This window comes from Rana temporaria, chromosome 1 (assembly GCF_905171775.1).
Source record: "Rana temporaria chromosome 1, aRanTem1.1, whole genome shotgun sequence".
Classification (NCBI taxonomy): Eukaryota; Metazoa; Chordata; class Amphibia; order Anura; family Ranidae; genus Rana; species Rana temporaria.
This window is the reverse complement of record NC_053489.1, coordinates 427,923,303-427,937,180: the sequence shown is the minus strand read 5'-3', so window position 1 is coordinate 427,937,180 and position 13,878 is coordinate 427,923,303. Positions and strand designations below refer to the sequence as shown.

Genomic DNA, 13,878 nt, shown 5'->3' with positions numbered 1-13,878 from the left:
ATAGCATGTACATAGCAAAAATGACACCCCAAAATACATTCTGCTGTTCCTCCTGAGTAAAACGATACCCCATGTGTGAGACTTTTTCACTGCCTGGCCACATACAGATGCCCAACATGCAGGGAGCGCCATCAGGGGTTTTAGGAGCATAAATTGCACATCTAACTAGTTGACAACCTATTACAGGTTTGAAGGCCCTGGAACACCAGGACAATGGAATTACCCACAAAATGACCCCATTTTGGAAAGCTAACACCCCAACGTATAATCTATGAGGCATAATGAGTCTTTTGAACGGTTCATTTTTTTCCAGAAGTTTTTGGAATATGTGGAAAAAAAATGAAAACGCATTTTTTTTACACAAAGTTGTCCATTGATAAGATATTTCCAACACATAGCATGTACATAGCAAAAATGACACCCCAAAATACATTCTGCTATTCCTCCTGAGTAAAACGATACCCCATGTGTGAGACTTTTTCACTGCCTGGCCACATACAGATGCCCAACATGCAGGGAGCGCCATCAGGGGTTTTAGGAGCATAAATTGCACATCTAACTAGTTGACAACCTATTACACGTTTGAAGGCCCTGGAACACCAGGACAATGGAATTACCCACAAAATGACCCCATTTTGGAAAGCTAACACCCCAACGTATAATCTATGAGGCATAATGAGTCTTTTGAACGGTTCATTTTTTTCCAGAATTTTTTGGAATATGTGGAAAAAAAAATGAAATCGCATATTTTTTACACAAAGTTGTCCATTGATAAGATTTTTCCAACACATAGCATGTACATAGCAAAAATGACACCCCAAAATACATTCTGCTACTCCTCCTGAGTAAAACGATACCCCATGTGTGAGACTTCTACACAGCCTGACCACATATAGAGATCCAACATGCAAGGAACACCGTCAGGTGTTCCAGAGACACATAGCATGCACATACCAAGAATTACACCCCAAAATACATTATGCTGAGCAAAGCGTAAACAAAAGATTACCTTGGTAATAGTAGCGCAGTTCTACACAGCAGGATAGCACTGGTCCAGGCAGCAGGCAGGGACTGGTCAGCAACGTCCAGGCAGGGATACTGCAGGTGGTCAGTTCATGCAACAGGCAGAGGCATGATGGCATAGGTCCTACAGGCAGCAGGAGGGCCTCGTTCAGGACAGAATGGGGACAGGGGTAGAGGCTTCTCCCACCCAAATCTCTTTGAAGCCTCCGGGCAACCAGACCCTAATCTAGCATGAGAAAACAAAAAAGTTTTCTTCATCCAGAAAAACTTTTCTGGCGCCCCTCACATATGTGAGACCCCTGTGTTGAATCCCACTAGTCCAGTAGCAGGGTACAAGATCAGTCCAAGAGGCAGGCAAAAGGCATGGTCAAACAGTCCGAGGTCAGTTCCAGATCAGGCAGAGGCAGTACAGAATCGTTAGGCAGAAGAATGGTCGAAAAACAGTCCAGGGCCAATTCCAAATCGGGCAGCGGTATTACAAAATCATTAGGCAGAAGGGTGGTCCAATAACAAGCCGGGGTCAGTTACAAAGCAGGCAGTGGCATAAGGGGTGAGAAGGCAGGAACGGAGGATTACGTTTACCATACTAAACTAATACTTTAGTTTAGTATGGTAACGTTTGAAACAGTCAATTATACAGAGGCCTGGTTGTGAAGGACACTCTGCACAATAATAAACTGTGTCCCGTCTGACTCCTACACTGGCACACACTCTACATTTTTTTTGAGCTCGTCTGCCTGATGCTGTGGGAGGGACCTTATCCGGGAAGTGCCGTTCGGAGAGCCGACTTAGGACATCTGATCGGATGTGTTGGGGCAGGTCGTCCGGGAATATCAGGGTAGTGGTAATTTCCTCCAGGTAGCCAAGGAAGGGTAGGGGGTTTTGGGTGGATTTGCGGTAAATAATATGGGAGTTGTAGACGGCCAAATGAAAAAAATAAATTGCTACTTTCTTGTACCAATGGTACATGCGTCTTGTGGGTAGATATGGTTCCATCATTTGATCATTTAGGTCGACTCCCCCCATGAACAAATTGTAGTCCTGAATGCAGGTGGGTTTTTGGATGGTGGTGCCACGCCTTCTGCGGGTTTCTACCAAGGAATCGTTGTGGATGGACGACAACATGTACACGTCTCTTCTGTCCCTCCACTTCACTGCCAGAACCTCCTTGTTGCGCAGACTCGCCGATTCCCCTTTCTTCAGCTTTGTATTCACAAGGCTTTGAGGAAAGCCTATCCGGTTCTTTCTGGCGGTGCCACATGCTGGCGTCTTCTTTCGGTGCAGGTTGTGGAACAGAGGAAGAGACGTGTAGAAATTGTCCACGTACAGGTGGTATCCTTTATCCAGGAGGGGGGTGATGAGTTGCCAGACAACTTTTGCACTTGATCCCAAGTAGTCTGGGCAATCGGGGGGATTCAGCTGGGTGTCCTTCCCTTCGTACACCAAAAAGGAATACAAGTACCCTGTGGCTCGTTCACATAACTTGTACATCTTCACCCCATAGCGGGCTCTTTTGCTTGGCATGAACTGTTTGATCTTAAGTCGGCCACAAAATTTTACTAGGGACTCGTCGACACAAATGTGTTGTTCCGGGGTATATATTTGGGGGAATAATTCTGAAAAATAATCTAATAAGGGGCGAATTTTGAAAAGCCTATCAAAATTTGGGTCATTTCGGGGAAGGCACTGGGTGTTATCATTGAAGTGGAGGAACCTCAGGATCATGAAATATCGGTTTCGGGGCATTGATGCAGAAAAGACGGGCATATGATAAATGGGGCGTTTGGACCAAAATGAATGTTTTTCGTTTTTTGGGTTGAGTCCCATACAAAAGGTGAGGCCTAAAAAAAAACTCCTCCACTGTTAGATCTCTCCAATTGTAGGGACGGGCATAGGACGATGTGGGGTTGTTGGTGATAAACTGTTGGGCATATAGGTTGCACTGGGCCACAACGCTAGAAAGCAGTTCCTCAGTAAAAAATAAATTGAAAAAATGTATTGGGGAAAAATTGTCCGTGTTTACCTGGACTCCTGGCTGGGCAGTAAAAGGGGGAATGTTGGCTTCTCCGGAATTTGGAGGAAGCCACAAGGGGTACTGAAGGGCATAGGGAAGGCTTGCATGGGTCCTTGGCCTTTGCTGCCGAGGTACTGCAGTGCTGGTGGATGGCACTTCGGTGCTGGTGGATGGCACGACGGGGCTGGTGGATGGCATGACGGGGCTGGTGGATGGCATGACGGGGCTGGTGGATGGCATGACGGGGCTGGTGGATGGCATGACGGTGCTGGTGGATGGCACTGCCTCACCAGAGCGCCTTCTTTTGGCGGGCTGATTATCTTCCCCCTCTGAGCCTGTATCGGTTCCACTGCTGTAGACTGGCTCGTAGTCTACATCCACATCCGAATCCAGCTGTGAATCGGAAGACGAGAGCTCCCCGTTGCTCTCGTCACTTGCGGCAATAATTGCAAATGCCTGCTCGGTGGAATAGAGACGCTTAGACATTGTTGCTGGCGACAGATGTGCACTGAGGCGACACAGATGGGCAGAGATGGGTACTGAGGTGGCAGAGATGGGTACTGAGGTGGCAGAGATGGGTATTGAGGTGGCAGAGATGGGGTGGAATAGATGTGCACTGATGAGGCGGCACAGATGTGCACTGATTGATTGCACAGATGTGCACTGATGAGACGGCACAGATGTGCGATGATTGATTGCACAGATGTGCACTGATGAGGCGGCACAGATGGCACTGATGAGGCGGCTCAGATGGCACTAATGTGGCGAAACAGGTGGGCACTGAGATGGGTACTGATGTGCACCGATGAGGCGGCACAGATGTGCACTGAGGTGGCACAGGTAGGCACTGATGAGGTGGCACAGGTAGGCACTGATGAGGTGGCACAGGTAGGCACTGATGAGGTGGCACAGGTAGGCACTGATGAGGTGGCACAGGTAGGCACTGATGAGGTGGCACAGGTGGGCACTGAAAAGTACTGAGGTGGCAGGTGGGCACTTGGCAGAGGTGGGCACTTGGCAGAGGTGGGCACTTGGCACAGGTGGGCACTTGGCACAGGTGGGCACTTGTGGCACAGGTGGACACTGGTGGCACAGGTGGACACTGGTGGCACAGGTATCACTGGGCACTGATTGGGTACTGAGGTGGCAGGTGGGCACTTGGCACAGGTGGGCACTTGGCAGAGGTGGGCACTTAGCACAGGTGGGCACTTAGCACAGGTGGGCACTTAGCACAGGTGGGCACTTAGCACAGGTGGGCACTGGGGGCACAGGTGGGCACTGGGGGCACAGGTGGACACTGGTGGCACAGATGGACACTGGTATCACTGGGCACTGATTGGGCACGTTTTTTTTTTTTCACAGATGCTTTTTTTTACTCACAGACAATCTCTCTCCTCACACGCGCTGTGTGTGTGAGGAGGGAGAGCCGGCAATGAGAGATGATCTCATATGTTTACATTTGAGATCATCTCTCATTGGCCACAGAATCGCGCTGTAAATAGCCGCTGTGATTGGCTATTTACCGCGATCTGTAATTGGCTGTGTCCAAGGGACACGGCCAGTACAGGAGTTCCCCGATGCGCGCTCGGGAGCGCGCGCGGGGAACGAGGAAAGGGGCGGCCGTAAAAACACGGCCTCCCAGGGATTCAGAGCCACCCGACGGCCGTACAAAGTCGTACAGCCGTCGGGAACTGGTTAAATGCATTTTTTGCTGTGAAAATGACAATTGTCCCAAAAATTTGTCAAAATTGTCCGAAGTGTCCGCCATAATGTCGCAGTCACGAAAAAAATCGCTGATCGCCGCCATTAGTAGTAAAAAAAAATAAAAAAAATAAAAATGCAAAAAAACTATCCCCTATTTTGTAAACGCTATAAATTTTGCGCAAACCAACCGATAAACGATTATTGCGATTTTTTTTACCAAAAATAGGTAGAAGAATACGTATCGGCCTAAACTGAGGAAATTTTTTTTTTATATATATGTTTTTGGGGGATATTTATTACAGCAAAAAGTAAAAAATATTGCATTTTTTTCAAAATTGTCGCTCTATTTTTGTTTATAGCGCAAAAAATAAAAACCGCAGAGGTGATCAAATACCACCAAAAGAAAGCTCTATTTGTGGGGGAAAAAAGGACGCCAATTTTGTTTGGGAGCCACGTTGCACGACCGCGCAATTGTCTGTTAAAGCGACGCAGTCCCGAACTGTAAAAACCCCTTGGGTCTTTAGGCAGCAATATGGTCCGGGGCTTAAGTGGTTAAGTAAGTAAACTAAAATACATTCTGACATCAATCTGTTAATGAAAATCATAATTTGTCTGTGCTGTATATACCATGCCCCCCTGCCCTGGAGGCTGAAATAGGCTATTGTCACCATTGCTGCTATTGTTGGACTTCTTTATATCTCTTGGGCCTACAGCTGTATGGCACATTAATAACAAAGAACAAAAAAGCACTTAAGATTTGTATCTCTTTCCAAAAACCAACAAGGTCACAAGTAATCCTCATTTAATTTCATTCCTAGCAACATGGATCCATGTACTAAACCACAATAAAAGACCTTTGTCATCAAATCATTTAACACTTTTTCAGTTTATATACTGAATAGTATAATTGCATTTATTTTATTTTTTTCATTACAACTCTTACAGAAACATGGACTCTTCTCCATTAGGGCATTTACCAATTACATACACTTTTCATTCACTGCATTTCAAGGTCAGGTTTAATCCTAAAGGCACTGCTTTTCTTTTTCATAAATCCATGTTAATGGAATTGATCCATGCCCCCTAGCCTATAATGACTTCCTGGATGAACACCAATAAGCTGGACTGTCCACTACACAACAGTGAAATTAATTTTTTCAATGAAATGCACTCACTGGTGAGGAAGGAAATTCGAAATGGAATGCTCTGAAAGAAAACAGCTTTAGTAAGTGGATTATGGTGTTTGCCTAGCGACATATAGTTTTTATAAAGTAGAATTTAAATGTTATAATCTGTTTAATACCCTTAAACATTTTTTTTAATTTAAAATGAATCACACTCCTTAGTGAGAATGACTTAATTTATGCAATCATCACAAATAAATACATGTAAAAGAAATACCAGCAATGCTAGGCACATGGGTCCTGGATTAGAGAAAGCTGCTTGGCAGCCATTTCACCTGCACCACGAATACTCTAGCAGACAGTGGGAAAAGCACCTGAAATCATTGAACAGATGTGGACAGAACCTTATATTACAATGTTCTGGATGATTGGTCAGATGTGTACTTTCAGTACATTCTGTCAGATCTGACAGTTAAAGCACCCTTGTTGAGACTTATGCCGCGTACACACGATCATTTTTCGGGTTGTAAAAATGTAATTTAAAATGATCGTGTGTGGGCTTCAGAGCATTTTTCGGGTTCTGAAAAACGACAAAAAACAAAATCGAACATGCTCTATTTTTTCACGACGTTTTAAACAATGTCGTTTTTCGGGTTTTAAAAATGATCGTGTGTGGGCTTTAACGACGTGAAAAACCTGCGCATGTTCAGAAGCAAGTTATGAGACGGGAGCGCTCGTTCTGGTAAAACTACCGTTCGTAATGAAGTAAGCACATTCATCACGCTGTAACAGACAGAAAATCGCGAATCGCCCAAAGGGTGGCGTCATCTGCATGGAACTTCCCCTTTATAGTGCCGTCGTACGTGTTGTACGTCGCTGCGCTTTGCTAGAGCATTTTTTTTTTCACTATCGTGTGTAGGCAACGTCGTTTTAATGATGAAGTTGAAAAAAACTTTGTTTTTTCTAGAGGCTGAAAAACTTTGTTTTTTACAACCCGAAAAATTATCGTGTGTACGCGGCATTAGAAAAGGCCCATTTTACAAACAGCTTTTATAAACAGCTTGTGTGTTCCATATGTAGAGATGTGTCCCTAACAAAACAATACACAAACTTCCCAGCACACTGGGGCCGCGTACACACGGTCGTTCCAAACCGATGAGAATGGTCCGACGGGCCATTTCCATCGGTTCACCGCTGAAGTGGCCTGATGGTCTGATGTGCGTACACACCATCGTTCCAAAAACCGATCGGGTCAGAACGCGGTGACATCAAACACACGACGTGCTGAATAAAACAAAGTTCAATGCTTCCAAGCATGCCTCGCCTTGATTCTGAACAAAGACAAATCTCCTGCGCTCCGGTATTTTTTGGAAAGGTGTTTGAAGAAAAGGTGAAACTCAATAGCAACTCAATTAAAAGGTATCTTCCAAAGTCTTGCAGCCCTCCTCTGAATCGTTGGAATTCATAAAACTAAAGGAAACAAAAAAGGAAAGACGGAGGGCGCACCGACCTAGTGTGATACTGATTGGTGGGTTTTATTAAATTAATAAAAACAAATCATAATACTCACAAAAGGAGTGTTAAAAACAGGCCTTGAATCACAATGCAGCAAAGAACCAACACCATCGGCATAACACGATATTGTTTCGATCCGTGACCGTGGCTAGGGCTGACGCGTTTCAGGGGAGAACCCCTTTCCTCAGAGCTAAAAGGTCTGCAGTGCTTGATTCTGAGCATGCGCGGGTTTTGAACCGATGATTTCTGTACTAACCATCGATTTGGACCAATTGGGCAGCGGTCCATCGGTTCGATTTTAACCACTTACCCCCCGGACCATATTGCTGCCCAAAGACCAGAGTACTTTTTGCGATTCGGGACTGCGTCGCTTTAACAGACAATTGCGCGGTCGTGCGACGTGGCTCCCAAACAAAATTGGCGTCCTTTTTTTCCCACAAATAGAGCTTTCTTTTGGTGGTATTTGATCACCTCTGCGTTTTTTATTTTTTGCGCTATAAACAAAAATAGAACGACAATTTTGAAAAAAATGAATATTTTTTACTTTTTGCTGTAATAAATATCCCCCAAAAATATATAGAAAAACATTTTTTTTCCTCAGTTTAGGCCGATACGTATTCTTCTACATATTTTTCGTAAAAAAAAAAAAATCGCAATAAGCGTTTATTGATTGGTTTGCGCAAAAGTTATAGCGTTTACAAAATAGGGGGTATTTTTATGGCATTTTTATTAATATTTTTTTTACTAGTAATGGCGGCGATCAGCGATTTTTTTTTCGGTATTGCGACATTATGGCGGACACTTCGGACATTTTTGACACATTTTTGGGACCATTGGCATTTTTATAGCGATCAGTGCTATAAAAATGCATTAGATTACTATAAAAATGCCACTGGCAGTGAAGGGGTTAACACTAGGGGGCGGGGAAGGGGTTAAGTATGCCTGGGTGTGTTCTTACTGTGGGGGGGGGGGGGTGGCCTCACTAGGGGAAACACTGATTTTCTGTTCATACATTGTATGAACAGAAAATCAGCATTTCCCCTGCTGACAGGAACGAGAGCTGTGTGTTTACACACACAGCTCCCGTTCCCCGCTCTGTACCGAGCGATCGCGTGTGCCCGGCGGCGATCGCGCCCGCCGGGCACACGCACGGGAGTCGGGGGCGAGCGGGGGGCGCGCGCGCGCGCCTCCGGCGGCGCCCGTGCGCCCCTAGTGGCGGCTAATAGGCAGGACGTCCATTTACGTGGTCTCGCCTAGGAGAGCCACCTTGTGGACGTATTTCGGCAGTGCAGCGACGGCAAGTGGTTAAAGCATGTTTTAAAATTTTGGACCGAAGGACAATAGACCGATGGGCTATACACACGGTCGGTTTGGACCGATGAAACAGAACCTCGGTCCATTCTCATCGGTTTTGTCCGACCGTGTGTCCGACAGTACCAGCTAGTCAGCAAAAAAAAAAAAAAAACTAAAAACACATTCCACTGGGTTTAAAAAAAAATACTATGCTGCTGATCCTTCTCTCCTGCTGCTTGGTTTATGCAAACGCTGTTGGGTTGGAAGTGATTTTACTGGACAGAGCTTGCAGAGAGCTGGAAGTGGGTGCTGAAACAAACATTTCAGCACTTGGCTTCAGTAGACTGAGATTTTGCTAAAAATCTGAGAACATTCAGCAGAATTCAGGGTGGTTGGGGAGGGGTGACATATATGACTTGTTGGGTACTTAAGTTCTGCTATAGGAGAGTGTGTTGTGATCTCATACTGACAGCATATGTTGGCAAATGTGTGTCCAAATGTCTACAGTGTAGTTTTTTCTCACTATTGCTGAATCAATAGGCCCATAGTTAAAAATGTAAAAAAACTGGTCTGGTCAATAATGGGTGTACAGGTAAAAACCTAAAGTGTATGTTAAAAGTAAACCTAGCAGGATGATACGGTAAAGTAAAAACATTGACCTTGATTTTCAGACATCCTGTATGTAGAAAGTTTTATGATGGCAGGACTTTTAAGGCACCACATAATCGCAACTTTTTTCTTAAAGATGAAGTAAACCCTACAAAAAATAAATGCAAGACAAAGACATAAGCATAGCATACGAGCTCATTATGTATTACTTACCTCAGATCGAAGCCCTTGCAGCGGTTCACGTCTCCCCCTCTCTCTCCAGGCGCTTACTACCGGGTATTGTGGCTTCTGCGCTGTGATTGGCAGGAGCCGCGATGACGTCACTCCCGCGCATGCGGTAACATCACACGAACTGAAGCAACGGCACATAGGTGCTATCGCTTCAGTTTTCCTAGTGCGCATGTGCCGATAACATCGGCACATGCAGGGGACAGGGGATATTTCCTAAACCGTGCAGGTTTAGGAGATATCCTTGGTAGCTACAGGTAAGCCTTAATATAGGCTTACCTGTAGCGTAAAGTGGTTGTAAAGGGTTTACAACCACTTTAAAAACCACTGTAAAGTGGTTGTAAAGGGTTTACAACCACTTTAAAAACCACTGTAAAGTGGTTGTAAAGGGTTTACAACCACTTTAAAAAAACAAATCAACTTTATTCACATTATTTGCAAATAATAACTGTAATGTAAAAAAGTTCTTGGGTAAAAAAAAAATTGTAATAGTGCAGATAACAATGACCCCAAAATCAGTTATGCGCTATCACCCGCTCTTCCAAAGTCTTCAATAATAGACAATGGTTATTCACCATAAAGTGTTCATTTTCTCTTATAGTGGTTATGAGAGGCCATATGGTTCAACGCTTTTCCTTAAAATGTTCCGCTTTCTCAGGAGCTATAGGAGTAAAATTTGTTTATTAGAACCCATATAGAAATGTTTTACTTAACATGCTGGAGCAGAGTCCAGCTAGTTGCAACAAGTATAGAAGTGTAAAGTATGGATGGCACTCACCGTGGTTTTAGGTGTGTTGTCCTACTAGCGTTAGTCCCTTCAGCTCACAGGGTGCTTAGGGGACTAGTCATAAACTGACTCTATTTATTAGGTGGACAAGACCTGGGCGGGCCGTGCTAATCGGCGCCTCCCAGTGACATTAATCTAGTGGAATGGCCATCTCCTGTGTATATTTGGTGGAGGGGCGGGATAAACTAGTGGGCGGGATAGTACGCCCCTAAATGGGGAGGGATGCCCTCTTCTAGGCATTATCGTGTCCCCATGGTGATGACGCTGGCGCCGTGGGTCACGTGACCCCGCGCCCCGCGTCACACCATACCTCTCTCTTAATTTTTTCTGTTTCATATTAATTTTTATTTTTAATTTTACTTTGTTTTATTTTTCCCTCTCTTCTTCTTTTTCTTCTTTTTTCCTCTCTTTTCTTTTCCTTCTTTCCTCTGTTTTTCTGTGTCTTTAAATTCTTACAGGACACCGTGTGTTTGAGGTCAGTCGGAGCCATCCCTCCCTTTTTCTCTACCCCTAGGACCTCATAATCGGCTCTGGGGACATCTAGAACCCAAAACTTGAGGGTTAATTTTCTAAACTTTTGTTTACTACAAACGGTATGTTGATCACATATACTACAATAGAGGCATTTCAATAACAAATGTAGAAAATGGATTTATATACAGCTGATGTTATAACATAATATAATGTTGTGTGTTCTATTTTTAGAGAGAAAAAAAGCTTGTAACCATACACTCCTGTGGCCCCTGATGAAGGTCTGTTGTTCTATCAATAGACCAGAAACGCATCGAGCAATTCTCCACTGCTCTCTACAGAGTGTTTTTTAATCTATTTTGTATGTTATTATCACGAGGTTTATTTTGTGTTTTTTTCTTGGTTCCATACACGGGACGTGTGTCCCAGGTGTCACTCTATTATTTTTTTTATGTTTTTATTTTTTGATTGTTCCAGAAGACTCTTGTAATCCAACATCCAGAATTATTCTGTAAACAAATGTCAACCCATTTTGGTTTAACCACCTAATAAAATTTATAAAAAAGAGGGACCCCACAATCAGGAGAATGTCAGTGTTTGTAAGTCACCACATCCCTAGAGTTATGGAAAAAACATGAAATACCCCCTCAAGGGTGGGACTTTATAAGTGACACAAACACGTGAATGGGTGGATTGGCACTGGCAAAATCACTCATTTAAGTGATATCTCCTCCCTTTATTATTTCCAATTTTTAATTTAATTTTATTTTCAATTTTTAATCAATGTCATATATGGAATCACCATATTGACATTGATATAATTGCGACTTTATACCCGTCTGCCGCGATTGCATCATCATGCCAACGCTACTACATGTGTCATTGCAGCAATGGTGTTACCATGCTGATCGACACATGCGACGTCCATACTTTTGACTATCATGGCGTCTGTTAAATGTATTTGGACTGTGCAGGCAATAATTGTTCGAGTGTAGTCACCGCATTGATATCAATGTGCTGGTGTCCACTTGCGAGTTTCATCACAATAGCGTCATTTCCGTAATTGCGTCATTACGCAGCGCATACGCACGCGCATGCGCCTATGCCGCTAATGTACTTTATTCAAGCCCATCCCGTTTTTTTTTTTTTTCCAAGACGCAATTGCGTCACTACGCAGCACGTGCGCGCGCGCATGCGCCATAGCCACTAATGGACTCTATTTAAGCCCATTGCAGACACTATTGTCTCTGACTGTCATGGCGTCTGCTGGACTTATGGAGACTTCTCACATGCAGGTAGGACCACTGGTTGTTGATGTTTGGCTTATTGTTTGTTTTTGGTGCTGTGCCTTTATGCACACTTCACCAGACTAGCCATACATATTATTTATATATACTCCTAAATTCCTTTTTCCAGTGATCTCTGCCTGCGATCACCCAGCAATCCACCCTTCCTGAAACATAGGATAATCTGGGTAGTTTGTCTCCTTGTGGCTGAACTTTTGTTCTCTGGCACATGCATACCCTCTCCTATATGGATTCCCATATCTGGTAAGTTACTCTCCATTTTTGGATTACCAGCTCTATGGGGTTACTCTTTTTTGCTATAAATGTGTGTCTGCATTTAACTCTTTGAATGCAACAAATAATGATATATGCATATTATATATATATATTATTATTTTTTTTTTTTGTTTTTTTTTTTTTTCTTCTTTCCTCTTTCCCTTCCTTCCCTAGGCGTGGACCTTTTTGGTAGGCTATGATTGTATATCCTCCCCGTGAACACAGAGACATTGATCTCCATATACAGCATTTTCCCCTTGTTTTTGGCGTACTTTCACACTGAGACAGGACTCTATCTACAGATCTTATTGACTGTAAGTAACTCATATCTGTTTTGATAAATGACATAGTTGTATGGCTGTCCTTTTCTTGTCTCCCCCTTCCACATGTTTTTTAACAATTTCGGTCACTAGAGTTGTAAATATTGTTTAAGTTGAATTTTTTCTATGTAATATGTGTATATATCTCTTTTCTAATAGACATGTATTTCTCTGACACAATGATCGTCTGTAATACCCCTTGAAGAAGGATCACAGATACCGAAACGGCTGTCGGGTTGGACCAATTTTTGTCTCATGTCTGTTTTATTGCTTTACAAATAGGATCTGTATACCACTTGCATGTGGTTTTTTATCCTTGCTAGGACACTGTACGATGTCCTTACTTAAATTGTTTAAATAAATTTGCTATATATTTTTCTACTCATTCACGTGTTTGTGTCGTTTTTTCCATAATAAAATTTATATATCTTTACTGGAGTCTGGCCTTTAAAGTCCCATCTGGGGGTAATCGCTTTCTTTTTGTCATACCTAACATTGGTACGCCGCATGTACGCCACCATATAGCAGGGGTAACTTTACGCCGGGAAAAGCCTAACGTAAACGGTGTATCTGTACTGCGTCGGCCGGGCGTACGTTCGTGAATTTGCGTATCTAGCTGATTTACATATTTCTAGGCGTAAATCAGCGTACACGCCCCTAGCGGCCAGCGTAAATATGCAGTTAAGATCCGACGGCGTAACAGACTTACGCTGGTCGGATCTAATAGAAATCTATGCGTAACTGATTCTAAGAATCAGGCGCATAGATACGACCGCCCAGACTCAGAGATACGACGGCGTATCTGGAGATACGCCGTCGTATCTCTTTTGAGAATCTGGCCTAAAGAGGTTAATTACAATCAATAGTATTCTGAATCTGAATCTGAACTGAACATGATTTCTAAGAAAAAACAATAATGCTTTGGTAAAAAAAAAAATCTTGATACTGGAGCTTCATTTGCATCTCTGCTTGACGTGTCAACTATATCTGCAACGGTGCATAAAGTGTGTGTAACTTTGTGGGAAGGAGCATGCAATTCCCAAGGCAACTTCACAGCTGTGGTTAAACATCATCATAAAAATCCTATGTTCTAATTGTATAAATACATTGGATGAGAAAAACGTGAGATTCACAAAAGCCATATTAAAATGAAAATAAATACTTTTCATTTGGTCTCATGGAACTTGTCATGCCAACCTGTGGTCCATCACTGTGGATGTAGGAGCTT

General features: G+C 43.4%; 1 long non-coding RNA gene across 2 annotated transcripts; it reads left to right on the top strand.

Moving 5' to 3' along the window:
* The first annotated feature begins 11,922 nt into the window (after positions 1–11,922).
* On the top strand, positions 11,923–13,035 carry LOC120915024. 2 transcript variants are annotated; one of them, XR_005743840.1, is made up of 4 exons: positions 11,923–12,063; positions 12,185–12,318; positions 12,505–12,644; positions 12,810–13,035. It is a non-coding gene; the product is annotated as an uncharacterized LOC120915024 (long non-coding RNA). The 2 variants fall into 2 exon arrangements; XR_005743839.1 differs by having other exon boundaries at positions 11,925–12,318.
* Positions 13,036–13,878: the final 843 nt, after the last annotated feature.